This window comes from Eubalaena glacialis, chromosome 11 (genome assembly GCF_028564815.1).
Source record: "Eubalaena glacialis isolate mEubGla1 chromosome 11, mEubGla1.1.hap2.+ XY, whole genome shotgun sequence".
NCBI lineage: Eukaryota > Metazoa > Chordata > Mammalia > Artiodactyla > Balaenidae > Eubalaena > Eubalaena glacialis.
Window position 1 is genome coordinate 25,276,601 of NC_083726.1, and position 15,035 is coordinate 25,291,635.

Below are 15,035 nucleotides of genomic sequence, written 5' to 3' on the forward strand. Positions count from 1 at the left end.
TGAAGTCTTTATTATCATAATAAAAGATGTAGGAAGAGGAAAAGGTGCTCTTTAGTAGCTTTAGATGAGGCAATTAGAACAATCTTTTGATTTCCAATGGAGTATTTCCAATATAATGATAGAAGGGGGAATTATTAATGTGAAACTCAGGATGCTATTTTGTAAACTCACTTTTATTATGATTTTTAACATTTACTAAGGGTCCAAAAAAAGACATACAATTATCTTTTAAAATAAGAAAAGTATGTGAAAAATACTTGGCATATAAGTAGGTCTTATAAAAATATCAACTTTTCTGTCTTTCCAACTTTAAAAGATCTCTGAATGATGCTACTTTTTGCCATACTACAAAGTGCTTTGACTTGGACAAATCTAAAAAGCATCAATTACAGTGTTTTTTGTTTTCTGTTTTTTTTTTTTAAAGGAGAGCTTGTTATATATTTGTGTTCTTGTATGATAAGCAAGTGTTAAATATGTGTAGAGCATAAATATTCCTAACTTATGGATTCTGGTAATTTTAGAGGTACGGGAGAAGTCTGACTGATTGTATGATTGTTGAATATTACAGTAGATACATTCAATTTTGTGCAAGAAAATAAGAGAAGTCATCAGGTATTATTTGTAGGGGGAAAGGATTCACCCAAGAAGCCAAGAAGATAATTGTCAGAAGTCCTTAGGACATAATGTGATTTGAAATTACATTCAAAATTTATTGTCTATTTCCAGGTATTACAATGGAAAAATATTCATATCTCACTTCACCAGGCCTTTTACGTGGTTTTAATTTTTTCTTGTTTAGGTTGTCTACATCCGGTCTCCATTCTCTTCTTTTTGGTCTTCGCATTATCTCCCTCTAGGGGTTTATGTTTGTGTTTACTTTATGCTTTTATCCTTTTTAGTGGAAAAAAGTGGGTCAGTGTTACTTCAGTTTGTCTTCACTTTCACTCCGCTGTTCATTCCTGAACTAGCCTTTAGCCTCCGGGAAAGAAGAAAGTAAAAACATTGACAGAAACTGGGCCAACCTCTCGGGCGGCCCCGCTCCTCCAAGAAAACAAAACCTAACCAACTCTGCAACAGAAGTTCCTTTCTGTTCTCATAGCACCTTCTATTTCCCTTCACATAAAGCTCAGATTTTTATTACAATTGCTTATGGAGTACTTTTCATCCCAGGGAGATTCTCCGAGCTCTGAGGACTTAGTATATTGTCAAGAACATAATATAAAGAAGTTTGTAGTTTAAATGAATAAATGCTGCCTGTGTGAGTGAATGCTGCCCTGGTACCCACCCAGCCACCCACAATAAAGGAGAAAAGTTGCAGCAATCAAGCTCAAGTGTGGGCCCTTTGACATCAGCTTTCTAGAGAACCAGTAGAGAGCTACGGCAATGGTATCTAAATTACATAATTATTTGGATAATTTAAGCAACCGTTTTTGTTTTGTCGGGGGTGGTGGAAGATGAAGGGGCTGAACTATTCAGATAATTTCTTCCCCAGTCGCCGTAGACAGACACTGCCTAACCTCCTCACCCTTGCGGGGATCTCTTCACCTCTCCCACCGCCCTCCAGCCACTCCAGAAGCCGGGCACGGGAGACTGAGGCCCTACATCTCGGGGTGGGGGGTTTCCCGGGGATACCCCGCCCCGCCCTCTAGGCCCCGCCCCCGCCGCCGGCGCCGCCGGCAGGGGTCGCGCTGCCTGCGGCGAGCTGCTCAAGAGGGGGTGGGGGAAGCTGCCGCGGCCGGTCGCCTTTCTCCGCCGCTGCTGCTGGTTGGATCATTTCAATAAAAGTGTTTTTTCTCTCTCGCTCGCTCTCCCCGGGGGAACAGGCGGAGGCGTCAGTCCGCAGCCGCCGAGTGAAAAAGCGACGCATACGCAGCGAGCGTCTCCTCAGCTTCGCACGGCCCGGCCCCAGAGAAGGAGCCCGTGTCCGGCCGGGCCGCCGCAACCGGGCGTCGGCGCCTCCCTGCCCGCCTCACTCCCGCCGCGGCTCCTCCAAGGGGATTAGTGGGCCGCCTGCGCGGCTCGGCAGCCCGGGAGCCATGTTGTCCGGGGGGCTTGACAACGCGTGAGGGACCCGCGGCCCCTCCCGGAGGCTCGGACCCTCGGCGTGAGCTGGAAGGCTGCTGCGGCGGTGGAGGCCTGCGCCTCGGAGGCGCCTCGGGTCTGCCAGCCGCTGGGACCCGGACCTGCATCCGGTCGCCGCGGGCGTCGGAGGAACCGCTTTCCTTGTGCGCCTCGCCTCGCCAGCGCTCGGGACGCGGCCCCCGCACTTGCTGGTGAGTTGGCGGCTGGCGGCCGCTCGGGGCTTTCCCTGCTGCCCCGCCGACCCTGGGCTGAGAGCGGCCGGAGGGTGCTTGGGACTGGGGGCCGGGGCGGGCGGCTCAGGCCCGGCCGGGAAGTTGAGGAGGGCGGCGCGGCGCAGGGGGCTCGCTTGTGTTTGTCGCCCCTCGGGTCCATCTCGGACCCCGGTCGCCCGGGCATTTCCGGGCGTGGGGTGGGGTGTGAGTGTCTGACGCACGGGCTCCTTCGCGAGAGGCGCCTCCAGCCGCCGCCGCCGCAGCCGCCTCCGCGCTTGCTGCCGCTTTGGTCTCCGGGGGAGGCCGGTCTCGCCGCGAGGCCGAGGAGAGGAGGAGGCAGAAAGTCCCCCGAGACACAAAGGTCCCCTCGGCGGGGGTGGAGCTGCGAGGGCGGGCGGCGCAACCCCGAGGGGAAGGAAGGGGCGCAGGTCTGCGAGAGGTGGGAGAGGAAGCGGCGGTGGCCACCGCGTTTCCAGCTCCTTGGAGACGCCGGGGGTGTGCGTGGGTGGGGAGCGGGAGGAGGAGGAGCCCTCGCGTGAGGAGCCGGCCGAGACAAAGATCAGGGCAGCCTCCCGCTGGCGAGTCACACCCCTGAGTGTGGGTCAGAGCAGAGGTGGAGGGAATGTGGGAAACCCAAAGAACCGATGGGAGGGGCAGATGGGGCGGGGGGGGGGGCTGCCAAGTATTGGCGTCTCCGTCGCAGTTGCTTTTCTCAGGGTTTTTGTGCCCGATGGTTTTGCTCCCCAATTCAGCTGGATAGTTCCAGATTCGCTCCCTTCCATCACCCCCTCCCTGCCACATTGACTCTCCTGTGGTTTTCCCCTCGTTCTCCCCGTACCTCTCACCCACTCCTTTTCGGGTAAGCAGTATTTTGCCTTCAGCTTGGGGAACGTTTGCTAATGACAGGATGTCTGAGCTTGTTCTGACCCTGAACTGCCTTGAACTCCTCTCTCTTCCTCCCACCCTTTCCTTTCTGGGATCTTATAATGTCACATGGCCATTAACAATTAGCTTTTCTTCTGCAAAAATGGTAAAAGCATTTAGCTGAAATCCCTGGCGCTCCTTCTTTATGTTAATGTGCCCACCAGAGACACGTCGTTGGTCATGGATTATCAGCTCTTTACTTATTAGCCAAATTAACTTTTTAGATAAAAAAGTGGCAAATTTTGTTTCGAGTTTTCACTATTCCTGGGGTCAGCAAAGTGTATCCCTGGCAGCCGCTAGACCTTCTGTCACTTATCAGGAAATGCTTGACTTAGACAATTCTTTCCTCCAACTTTGCTGATTCTTTCTTGAGGCTTTGTTGAAGGATTTCTTTTAAAAGGCGCTTGCGTAAGAAGGCTTGAGTAACAAATCTGAGTTACTGTATTTTAGACTTATTTTTTTGACCATTGGACAGAAGAAAATGAATGGGATTTAAGATCTTTGATGCCTTGAGTAAAGGAAAGCCTTTCTTGAAGCTAGAAATAAGGTTCAGCCACATTTTAAGAAAAAAATTTGCTAGCATTAATATTATTGGTTTTGTTCAGTTCTTTTATGAGATTAAGTAGTTGGTTTATTTAATGTTGAGATGTTGCTTTGTTAGTGAAGTCATTTCAGTCTTTGTAATCCTAGCATCTGCATACTTCCATAAACAACGGGTTGGAACAAAAGAAAAAATGTGGCTATATTTAAGGAATATTCTTTTTTTTTATGAGAGAGATTGTTGGAATTAAAAGTGATAACCTTTTTGGTAAATTATCTCATAGGTCAGGAACACTAATAGTTTGAATGCTGGGCTTCAAAGAAAATAACTTAGTCTTTGAATTTAAGCTGTTTTAAAATTACTGTGCAAATATAATTTATTATTGATTTTTAACAGCGAAAATAAAAACATATTGGAATATGAATGGAAAGAAAAGTAAAGCCTGTTTGATGTTTGGGACATTACTGTTGATGTCATTGTAAGAACAGTCATGTCTTGCTGCTTGTTGCCATTAAAATGTTGACGCTATAAAAATCGTGAAAGGGATTTCAGTTTAGGGACCAGTCTGTGAATTGAGGGACTCCCTTAATTCTTTGTGAAATTAACAGGTCATACCATTAATAATCGATGTTTTATTTATTTATCGAAAGGCCATATTGAGGATACACTGATTTTTTTTTCCCACTACATATTAATTAGTGTCTAATTAGATACCTGAAGTTTTATTCTCACTAGAAGGAAATCTACCAAAAAGTTAACAGATTTCTGGGTGGTGAGACTTACGGATGAATAAAAATACATTTCTTTATTTTTCAAATTTTCACATTACTTTTACAATCAGTAAAAAGAGTATGTGAAGAATTAAAGTCTTGTTTAAAAGAAAAAAAAAGAATTAAAGTCTTGTTAATATCCTAATTTGCCTGTTACTAAAAGAAGCTTTTATAAAATGTGTAATTTATTCTCATCCTTGGATTCAGACCCATTAAAGTCACTTTCAGTGTGAGGTATTTGAAATAGTGCAGCTTGTCAAATGTACTCTGGTTACCTGAAGGAAAAAAGAGATATATAGTAAGGAAAGATGAAATTAGAATAATTAATTCTAATTAATTAATTCAGTGTATGGTAGCGATCCAGTGTGGTAGCTTTGTACACCAGCAGTCTTGTTCTAATAAGTCATTGGTTTTACTAAAATAGGAAAATTAAATTTTATTTTTTCTGTAGTACAAAATAGCTGTGTTGACTAAGATCTTAAAGTATATAAATGTTGATATACTTAGTTTTCAGTTACTTATTTAGTCCTACGATTATGGTGGCAAGAGATGGCATATAAAATAATTTACTCTATCAAGGCTTTTGTTTTTTCCCTTATTTTCAGCAATATTTTTCTCCTTTTCCTTTATTGGTGAAATAGTACTAACTAAAAAACTGCAAATATTTTATTGTGAACAGTGGAACTATAATGGCTTCTGAGATGGATATTCAAAAGTGAAAATGATGATGTTCCTTAATATAAAAAAATTTTCTATGAACACAAAATTTTTGCGGTGGTATTTTCTTTGTTATTGTCTAATAATACTGAATATTTATAGGGCATTACATTTTGAATCTTTATTACTGTTCTCTAGTCTTAATAAAAATTATAGCATCATGTCATGGCATTCATTTATATAGCTTTTATACTTCCATGATGTGTAATTACAATGAATGTATTGCTGTATTGTAGAAAAGAGACATTATATGTTAAATGCAGCTTATAAAATATTCTTCAGAGTATTTTAAAAGTTGCCCCCTTTCATACATGTGAAGGAAAAATAGTTTTGAGTTCTTTGAATTTTGAATGTGTAATTTTTGCTTAAACTTTTAAATAGAAAAATTATTTTAAATGCATTTTGTAAACTGATTGTGGCATTTTGCATTTGAAATGATGAAGATAAACAGTAGGTTTATGGCATTTTTATATGTGCTTTATATAGTATTTGTGAGGTAAAAAACTGCCTACAATAGAAAACTTGGTATAACTTGCGTTCAACCTACAGTGTTGGCAATTTCTTTGACTGGTGATGAGAGGACCTATTAGACTGACTTTTTAAAAAAAATGTCTATGAGATACTTACAATATTAAGCCAAAAACTCTTACTGTCACTAGTGAATTCTTTGTCATTATTTTGCTCCCAGGCTTTTTTTTTTTTTAACTTTTTATTTTGTATTGGAGTATAGCCAATTAACAATGTTGTGATAGTTTCAGGCGCATAGCAAAGGGACTCAGCCATATATATACATGTATCCATTCTCCCCCAGACTCCGCTCCCATCCTGGCTGCCACATAACATTGAGCAGAGTTGCCTGTGCTATACAGTAGGTCCTTCTTGGTTATCCTTTTTAAATATAGCAGTGTGTACATGTCAATCCCAAACTCCCTAACTATCCCTTCCCGTTGTCAGTTACTTTGATATCTGCAAAATATTTGACCTGAAAAGAGGAATTGCCAAGGACCAGAAAAATGTATTGAATGTACTTGAGTGTCGCTTACCTTTCCTAGCCTGTTTTCCTCTCTCTTTTGGCCAGCTTGGAAAATCAGTAGACGTCTATCCGTAAATCTAACAGGTGGGGTGCCTACTATAAATAATGTTATGTTCTGCAGTAACATATAATATTGAATACGGTATTTAAGGAGTAGATTTATAAATTCATGACATTCTGCAGTAACATATGATATTGAATACTGTATTTAAGGAGGTAGATTTATAAATCCATGACATCGGGATAAGCGAAAATTGTCTTTATTTTGATTTTTTTTAATGTGTTAAAATTAGTTCACATTATTTGAGCATGTGTCATAAAAGGGAAGATAGAGCCAGATACATACTGTGTAGATTGCTTCAGTATTGGGGAAAAATTTGCCTTAAGGCAGATAAAATCTATGTCTATATTTATACAGGTATAAGTACTTACTTGTTTTTGGTTTGGTATTGCATATTTTAATTAACTAAAGTGTAATTTTGATCTTTGAAGTTGCACACTTTATATGTGGCTATGTACCACTGAAAAATGGAAATACCAGACCAAATTGTACATTTTTGTCATTTTTTATATTAAAAACTGATCCTTATATAAATTGCACATCAGTATTGTTATTATCTCTTATTCAGATTTAAAAAACAGAACATGTTATTGACTTGACCTAAGGGTAGTCCATTAAAGTGAAAAACAGTGAAAGAAGGTTTGCTTTCTTTCGTTTGCGGTAAGAGTTTAAAAAAAAAAAAAGATTTTGTTAACCTTTTAATAGCACATTTTAAAAAATAAATTTATTTTATTTTATTTTTGACTGCGTTGGCTCCTCGCTGAGCACGGGCTTTCTCTAGTTTCAGCGAGCGGGGGCCACCCCTCGCCACAGTGCACTGGCCTCTCGTTGCGGTGGCCTCTCTTGTGGAGCACGGGCTCTAGGCGCGCGGGCTCAGTAGTAGTGGCTCGCGGGCTCTAGAGCACAGGCCCAGCAGTTGTGGCGCACAGGCCTAATCGCTCCGCGGCATGTGGTATCCTCCCGGACCAGGGCTGGAACTCGTGTCCCTTGCATTGGCAGGCGGATTCCCAACTACTGTGCCACCAGGGAAGCCCTAATAGCACATTCTTGTTAGTGTAAATACTTTCAAGAATACTCTAAATTTTGTATGTATATTTGTAAACAATGGGAAAAGGACCCAAGAATAATTTTTCTTTCACTATATTCATTACTAACTCACTTTGGTCTTATCATATATTTAATCCTGCTATTTTTACAATTGATGGTTAATATTTGTTATTAGTGTGTGTTAATGTTAAATGATATAAACAAAAGTTGGTTAAAATTGGTATTAATACTTGTGAAAAATTATCAGGTAACAACACTGAAGCTCTTACTCCAAATTTAGAGGCATTATCCTTTAAATTAATACACATTTTTAAGTATTTTATAAAATAAACTTTTGAAGTATAATATACTTCCAGGTTTTAATATTTTAATTACTGATTTGTATTGCTGTTTCTGGTGAGAAGGAAGCTTTTTGTTGATTTTTGAAGTAAGTTTTGGATTCCTTAAGCAGACGTTAGTCCCTTGAGCCCATCTTACTGAATTATTTTTAAGAAATGATCTTTTATCTATGGCTTTATTATACTTAATAAATATGATTTTTCAGTTAATTCAGAGATGTAATCAGTAAGTACTTTTAAAGCTTTTGTCATGTCCTCAGCATTGTGTTAGTCATTGTACGTTATAAAAATATACTTTAATGGGTGAAATAATGGCAACATTGGTTGTCTGGAATGTTCTGTCCTTGGCCCCTCTTCTCATGTATTACATGATCCCTGGGCATTCTCATCCGTATTTAGTGCTTTGTTCTTATCACCTATATGCTGATGATCTCCATGTCTTTATTTCTAATCCAGACCTCTTTTTCTGAGTTCTTTTCTAGCTGTCTCCCAGATATTATTGCCTCTTAGCGCTCCCTTACCAGAGCTGAACTCTTTTATTACCCCGCTACCTCCATTCCCAGCCACGGTGAATGCACCACCATCAGCCTAGTCACTTAAGCCAAAACCTTTGGCAGCTTCTGATGTTTTTCTGTTATGCTCTTCTCCCTCTAGTCCCGTCAGTCACACCCAATCTTGTTAATTTTATTTCCTAAACATCTTTTAGATTTATCTTTTTCTGTTGCCACTTTCACATGTCAGGATTTTGGAATGCCTCATCTGAATTACTACTTCCAATTTTACCCTATTTTAATCTAACAATTATTCATTCTTACTTTATATATATGTCTTTTTTTTGAAGTATAGTTGATTTACAATATTGTGTTAGTTTCAGGTGTACAGTGAAGTGATTCAATTATATATATACTTTTTAAGATTCTTTTCCATTATAGGTTATTACAAGATATTGAATATAGTTCCCTGTGCTATACAGTAAATCCTTGTTGTTTATCTCTTTTATATATAGTAGTGTGTATCTGTTAATCCCATACTCCTAATTTATCTACCCCCCCCCTTTCCTCTTTGGTAACCATAAGTTTGTTTTTTTATGTCTGAATCTGCTTCTGTTTTATAAATAAATTGATTTGTATTATTTTTTAGATTCCACACATAAGTGCTACAAAAGAATATTGGTCTTTTCTCTGACTGACTTCACTCAGTGTGATAATCTCTAGGTCCATCCATGTTGCTGCAAATGGCAATATTTCATTCTTTTTTATGGTTGAGTAATATTCCATTGTATATATATATACCACATCTTCTTTATTCATTCATCTGTTGATGGTTTGTGTCTGTCTTTTTATCCCTCTGTTCTTCTTTCCATCCATCCATCCATCCATCCATGCATCCCTGTCTGAAGTGCATGCCTGCTCTGTACCATCACTGTGGTCAGTGCTAGAATACAAAGATGAGGAAACTGGTGTGTTGGTATTACAGTGCTGTGACAGTTGGAGAGAAATTCTCATTTTTGAGGACAAATGTCACTTCCTCTGAAGTCTTCTTTGATCCATTCTGACAGAGTTATGGTGATTTTGCTATAGCATTTATGTCTACTATAGTACTTAATACATTGTATTGTATTGTAATTAATTATTTACAAATCCTCTACCCTTTTGTCTGGCTTTGTGCTACAGAGGGATCATGCTTTTTAAATTTTGGTATTTCCCCCATATTATGTATTATTTAATTGAGTGAATGAAGTGATGGAATTAGGAGAAACAACACTGAATTAGTAAGTTAGGGTCAGATTAGTTATGGCCTAGAAAGGGTCAAGAATTAATTTTGATATAGTAGAAAATAAAAAGCCATTAAAAGTTTTGAGTGTTGGTGCTACATGTAGGCCATGTAGGCTTTGTTTGTATGAGAGTAATTTGGATGCAGTTGGTAGGCCAATTTGGAGGGGCAATAATTTGGTATTACTGGGCCTTTTTAGTTACACGTGAGTTGTACTAACTTGTTAGTGAAAATGGAGAGAAAAGGGATGTAATCTTCAAAGATTGTTATCTTTTAGACAAATTAGAATCTAAAATTACAATATCTATATGTAAACAAAATACCTATTTCTAAAGGTCTAAAAACATTGGTCAGTATCAAGAGTAAGATTTGGATAAAATTTCATCCTTAATGAAATCCAGCTGTTTAACTGTATAGTACTAGACTTAAATTCATTAAAATAAAATACAGAATTGCACTCAGAACAGTGCATTTAATGTCATTCCTGTTACCCTGATAGTTATGTATACAGTTGACCAGGAGATATGTTTTCATTGGAATTACTGTAATTAAATAAAAACTGCTTTATGGTCTACTTTTAAAATTAAAGACGTTTTATTTAGGTTTTTATCAATAAAATTGAGTTTTAAATTATATCTCTGATATAGTAAGTGTGTGATAAAAACTAGATTCACTTGAGAAATCAGATTTATTTGAGAAATCAGATAATAATGCTTCCCCAAGTAATAACTGATAACTATGTGATCTTGAGCTAGTTACTTAAACTCTTAAGGGTCCGTTTCTTCTATAAAATTGGGAATGACAGAACCTACTTCATAGGGTTGTAGAAATTAAATGATATGTATAAAGCACTTTGCAAAGTACCTTGCACCTAGTGAGCACTCACAGTTAGCAATTATTTTTATTACTCTGTATTATAGCGGGAAAAACTTGGTTATGGTACTAGAATTGTTTTGCAGATCCATTCCTTCAGGTTGATGAATGTCTAAATAAGTGGTTCACAAGGACAATTGAATCAAAATCATCTCTGGCTTTTTAAACCGTACATACTTCCTGGATTTTGTAATATGCCTCTGCCACTGAATTTGAGAATCAGTGTGTTAGTGAGTTAGTGTTACTAATGGGTGTATGTTGTACCCTTTAGGTATATTGGCAGGAAGGGAATAGTATAGACTAGTGGACTAAATAATTTAGGATATTCATTGTTGTTTCTTATCTAATGATCATTAGGGATAAAACTGTCGTAATCTTCCTGATGAACACATTGATAAGCTTTTCCTTAGGGCCAGCCAAATTTTTCGTGTAACCATTTGCCCTGTTTCCCTTCTTCAGGCTTGTGCTATACCATTTCTTTGACATCTTAACAGTCTAGGCAATATTTGCTTTCCTTCTTAATGACTTTTGTGTGTGACTCAGGTTTTCTGAAGTCAAAATAGAATAACAGGTAATACAACTTATCCATCAAGAGAAGAAACTGGTTTGTTTTTTTCCTTTGTCATAAAATCTGCTTAGATGTTTACTGTTTATTATGTTTTTGTTTATTATCTTATGTTCTTATAGGTCAGTGGCCTTAACCTGAGCTTCAGAAGCACTCTTGTTGATTTAAAAAAAAAAAAAAAAGAAAAGCTAGAAGCCTGTGTGAGAGTGTGTGTGTGTGTGTGTGTGTGTGTGTGTGTAAAATCTCAAGCTCTGTCCCAGAGCAACTGAATTGGATACTCTGGGTTTGGGTTTTTTTAAAAACATTCCAAGTAATTCTTGAGTTTTAGAGTCATTGTTCTAGGATTTAAATTTAAAGTAAAGGCAAAATGATTAAAACTTGCATCATTCCATCTTATTTTTTCTCCCTTTTTATTCTATTTTGGATTTGCTAGTTTAATCGTGTTTGGGGGGAAGTTTTCTTAAGTTGATGTATAAAAGTCTTCTGTTCCACTTATTTTATTTACTTTTCCCTCTAGTGAATGTTTTTCTCTTGCTTTTTTAGTTTGTTTTGTTAAAAGGTAAACTGAGGCACATTAAAATTTTCAACTTTATTTGAGCATACATTGATTTGAATCAGGCGGAGCCAAGCCAAAGGTGGTTAGGAGTGCTCCACCAACAGGAGCTAGGGTGGAGGTTTTCATAGAGAAGACATGGAAGCAAGCAAGGAAATTATTTGATTGGCTATAGTTTAAGCGGTTACCTTATTTAGGAAAGCCTAGTTGGTTGGTTGTGATTGGTGGTTCTTAAGTTTCATTTCCTCAGATTCAAGTGTATTGAGTGTAGCTTAGGTTTTGGTTTGTTTACTGCCACCTCAGTCTAATGCCCTTCTTGTTTAATTACTTTAGTTTCTTATCAGTGTCTTACTGTTTTCTGTCTTTATGGTCTCAATCATTATGTTTTAAAAATTATCTTTCAAATATAAGAACATAAAACAATGTAGAAAATAGACTATAATCTAAATTTCCAGTGTGTCTTTTTGCAAATGTACGTAAATGTATTTTATTTTGGAGGTTTTTCCATATCTAAAGATCTTCCTTTATTTTTAATAGTTGTAGTACTTCTGTTGGATGTATGATCACTCAGTCCTGTGTGGATCCTTGGGTTGTTTCCTATTCTTTTGCTATTACTTTGCCAAATGAACAACATATATATATATAACATTTGCATAAGCAAATGCGTGATTTAGATTCCAAGAACAAGGATTTCCCTAAAATTCATATGTTGAAACCTAAGCCCCAGTGTAATGGTATTTGGAGGTGGGACCTTTGGGAGGTGCTTATGCCATGAGGGTGGAGCCCTCATGAATAGACCTAAGAGAGATCCCTTTCCCCTTCTCCTTTGTGAGGACACAGTGAGAAGGCAGTCTGTGAACTAGAAAGTGGGCTCTCACCAAATACTGAATCTGCAGTGGCCTTGATCTTGGACTTCCCAGCCTATAGAACTGTGAGAAATAAATGTCTGTTGTTTATAAGCCACCTAGTCTAAGGTATTTTGTTATAGCAGGCCCAACAGACTGAGAGAGTTAACTTCAGCAATCATAAATTACGTCGATAGTATGATGTGATGAGAATAGCACTTCACCTCTATGGTCTTCCTCCCCCAAAATTACAACCCCAGTCTAATCATGAGAAAAACATCAGACAAATCTCAGTTGAGGGATATTCTACAAAACAGCTGAACAGTACTCTTCAAAACTGTCAAGGTCATCTAAAACAGGGAAAGTCTGAGAAACTCACAGCCAAAAGGAGCCTCAGAAGATGATTATACTGTAATGTGGTATACTCCATGGGATCCTGGAACAGAAAAAGGACATTAGATAAAAACTAATGAAATCTAAATAAAGGAATGACTTTAGTTAAATATATCAGTTTTCGGTCAATAATTGTGACAAATGTACCATACTAATATAAGATCTTAATAGCAGAAACTAGGTGTGTGGTGTAGGGAAACTGTACTATCTTTGAAATTTTTCTGTAAATCTAAAACTATTATAAAATAAAACATTTATTTTAAAAAAAAGATAGGTGCTTCTGTAATTGTTAGCTATATAGCCAAATTACCATTTTTTACTACTACCTGAATGTATGAGAGGCTTGTTTTCTTATAGCCTCACCAGCTGAATGTGTTGTCAAACTTCTGGAATTTTGTCGGTTTGATAGATGAGAACTGGTGTAACTCAGACTATTGTGTTTCTCTCATTATGAATGACATAGAGTATTTTTTTTACATGTTTAATGGGCATTTTACTTATTTTCCCTTTCTGTGAACTCTCGTGTTCTTTATTTTTCTATTTGGTTGCTGGCCTTTTTTTCTTGATTTCAGGATTTCTCTATAGGGAGATGAGCCCTTTATTTGTGATATGGGTTGCAAATATATATGTTCAGATTCTTTGATATTTTTTCACGCAAGTTTTTTCCTTTTTTATATGGTAATTTTTTTTTTATGTTTCTGGATTTTGAAATATAGTTGGAAAAGTCTTCACCACTCCAAGATTATAAAGGAATTCATCCAAATTTTCTTCCAGTACTTGTGGTTTCCTTTTTTACACTTAGATCTTAAAATTTGAATTCTTCAATTCCTCCCAATCATTGAGACATTTTAAATGTTTAACCTTTTTTTTCAAATTACTCCTGTGTAAGCATGCCTGTGGTCTTATAGGTACCTTAAATGATTTATAGTAGAAGAAATGTTTATACATTTATTTTTGGTGGATATGAAGTTTCAACTTTCTAGAAAATGTATTAAGCATTTCATTGTATCTTAATTCCAAATCATGGTTTAAAAATAATTTTAAAGTAATGAAGACTCCTTTAAAGTTTGTTTTCACTGTTATACTGTAGTATATTTAGCAGTATTTTTTCTTCTAGATTATTAGCATTGTGGATTATTCATATATTAATTTAGTTTTTTCCCCATCCTGTTTCTCCTAAGATTACAGTTTAGATTATTAAACCCCTCTGTGATTTGTCTTCCATCTTCCTTAGAACTCCTCACTGGTTTTATGGCCCCTTTGATATTAGTAATCTCTTTATTTGGTATTATTTAGAAATTTAGTAGGCCAGTTAGCTGTTTTAACTCATTAAGAAACTGGAAGCAATAGTGTCAGCAGATGTTGCCTAATGTAGGGTGCTGATTTCTTATAACGTTTTATAAAGCTTTCATATTTTCCTTGCACTGCTTGTGATGAAACTATTATTGCTGAACTGAATCTTAAGACATTTGAGAAACTATCTGATAGTGCTGTGGAATGTTGGCTCCTAGAAAATACTACCCAAAATAACGTGGTGAGTTTATTGCTTATGGTAGTAAAGGAGAACACCACCTTTCCTGAGTTGGTAGGATCTGCTGGGGGAAGAGGGGTATGTGTATGGGTGAAAAGAAGAGCAAAGTTAGGAGGGAGAGTGAAGTTGGGATATTTATTGAGGATTTGGAATCTTTAATGCAGGTATTTCAATGCAGGAGCTTGATTAGAGTTAGTAGGGATCATGTAATAGTTTAGGATTGATAGACGTAGCAAAGCAAGGGTTTTAAGGTGAGATTTTTCAGAGTCTTGGAAAGTGAACAATCATTTGCTGCTATTTATTGAAAAGTTGAATAGTCTGATGTTGGTTTATATGGGGTTTTGGGGAAGTTCCTGGAATGAACAATGAAGTTATTTGCAATTCTTATCTGCCTGGGCAAGAGTTTCCTGGAATAGTGAAGTCTTGTTGTTGAAGACAGCTGAATAGTGATGCTAATGTAGACTGTAAAGTCTGGGTGCAGATGGTTTTAGTTCTCAGTGCCCATTCAGAACCACAATAAGTTTGAAAATGTATTTATAAAAAGTCTAATTCTTAGGCCCATCTACAAAGACAATACATTCTGTTGGTGAGGGGTTTGACATTGAAATTTTTTCCCCTGAGGAATGAAGCCTAACTTTGACAATTAATGTGTCTGAGACACCAAAGTAAGTCAGTTGGATATATGCTTCTGCAGCTCAGAAAAGAGAAAAGGATCAGAGATGGAAATTTGGGAGTTACTGTTTAGATTGAACTTGTGTGCCTAGGTGAGTTTGCCTT

General features: G+C 37.8%; 1 protein-coding gene across 2 annotated transcripts in view; it reads left to right on the top strand.

Moving 5' to 3' along the window:
- The first annotated feature begins 2,070 nt into the window (after positions 1-2,070).
- Positions 2,071-15,035, top strand: part of CDK17 (cyclin dependent kinase 17) — a 97,631-nt gene continuing 84,666 nt past the window's right edge. The window contains exon 1 of one of the 2 annotated variants that reach the window (XM_061204506.1): positions 2,071-2,273. The gene's annotated coding sequence lies outside the window, so the exon portion shown is untranslated. The remainder of the gene's footprint in view (positions 2,274-15,035) is intronic. The other variant, XM_061204505.1, reaches the window with a different exon arrangement.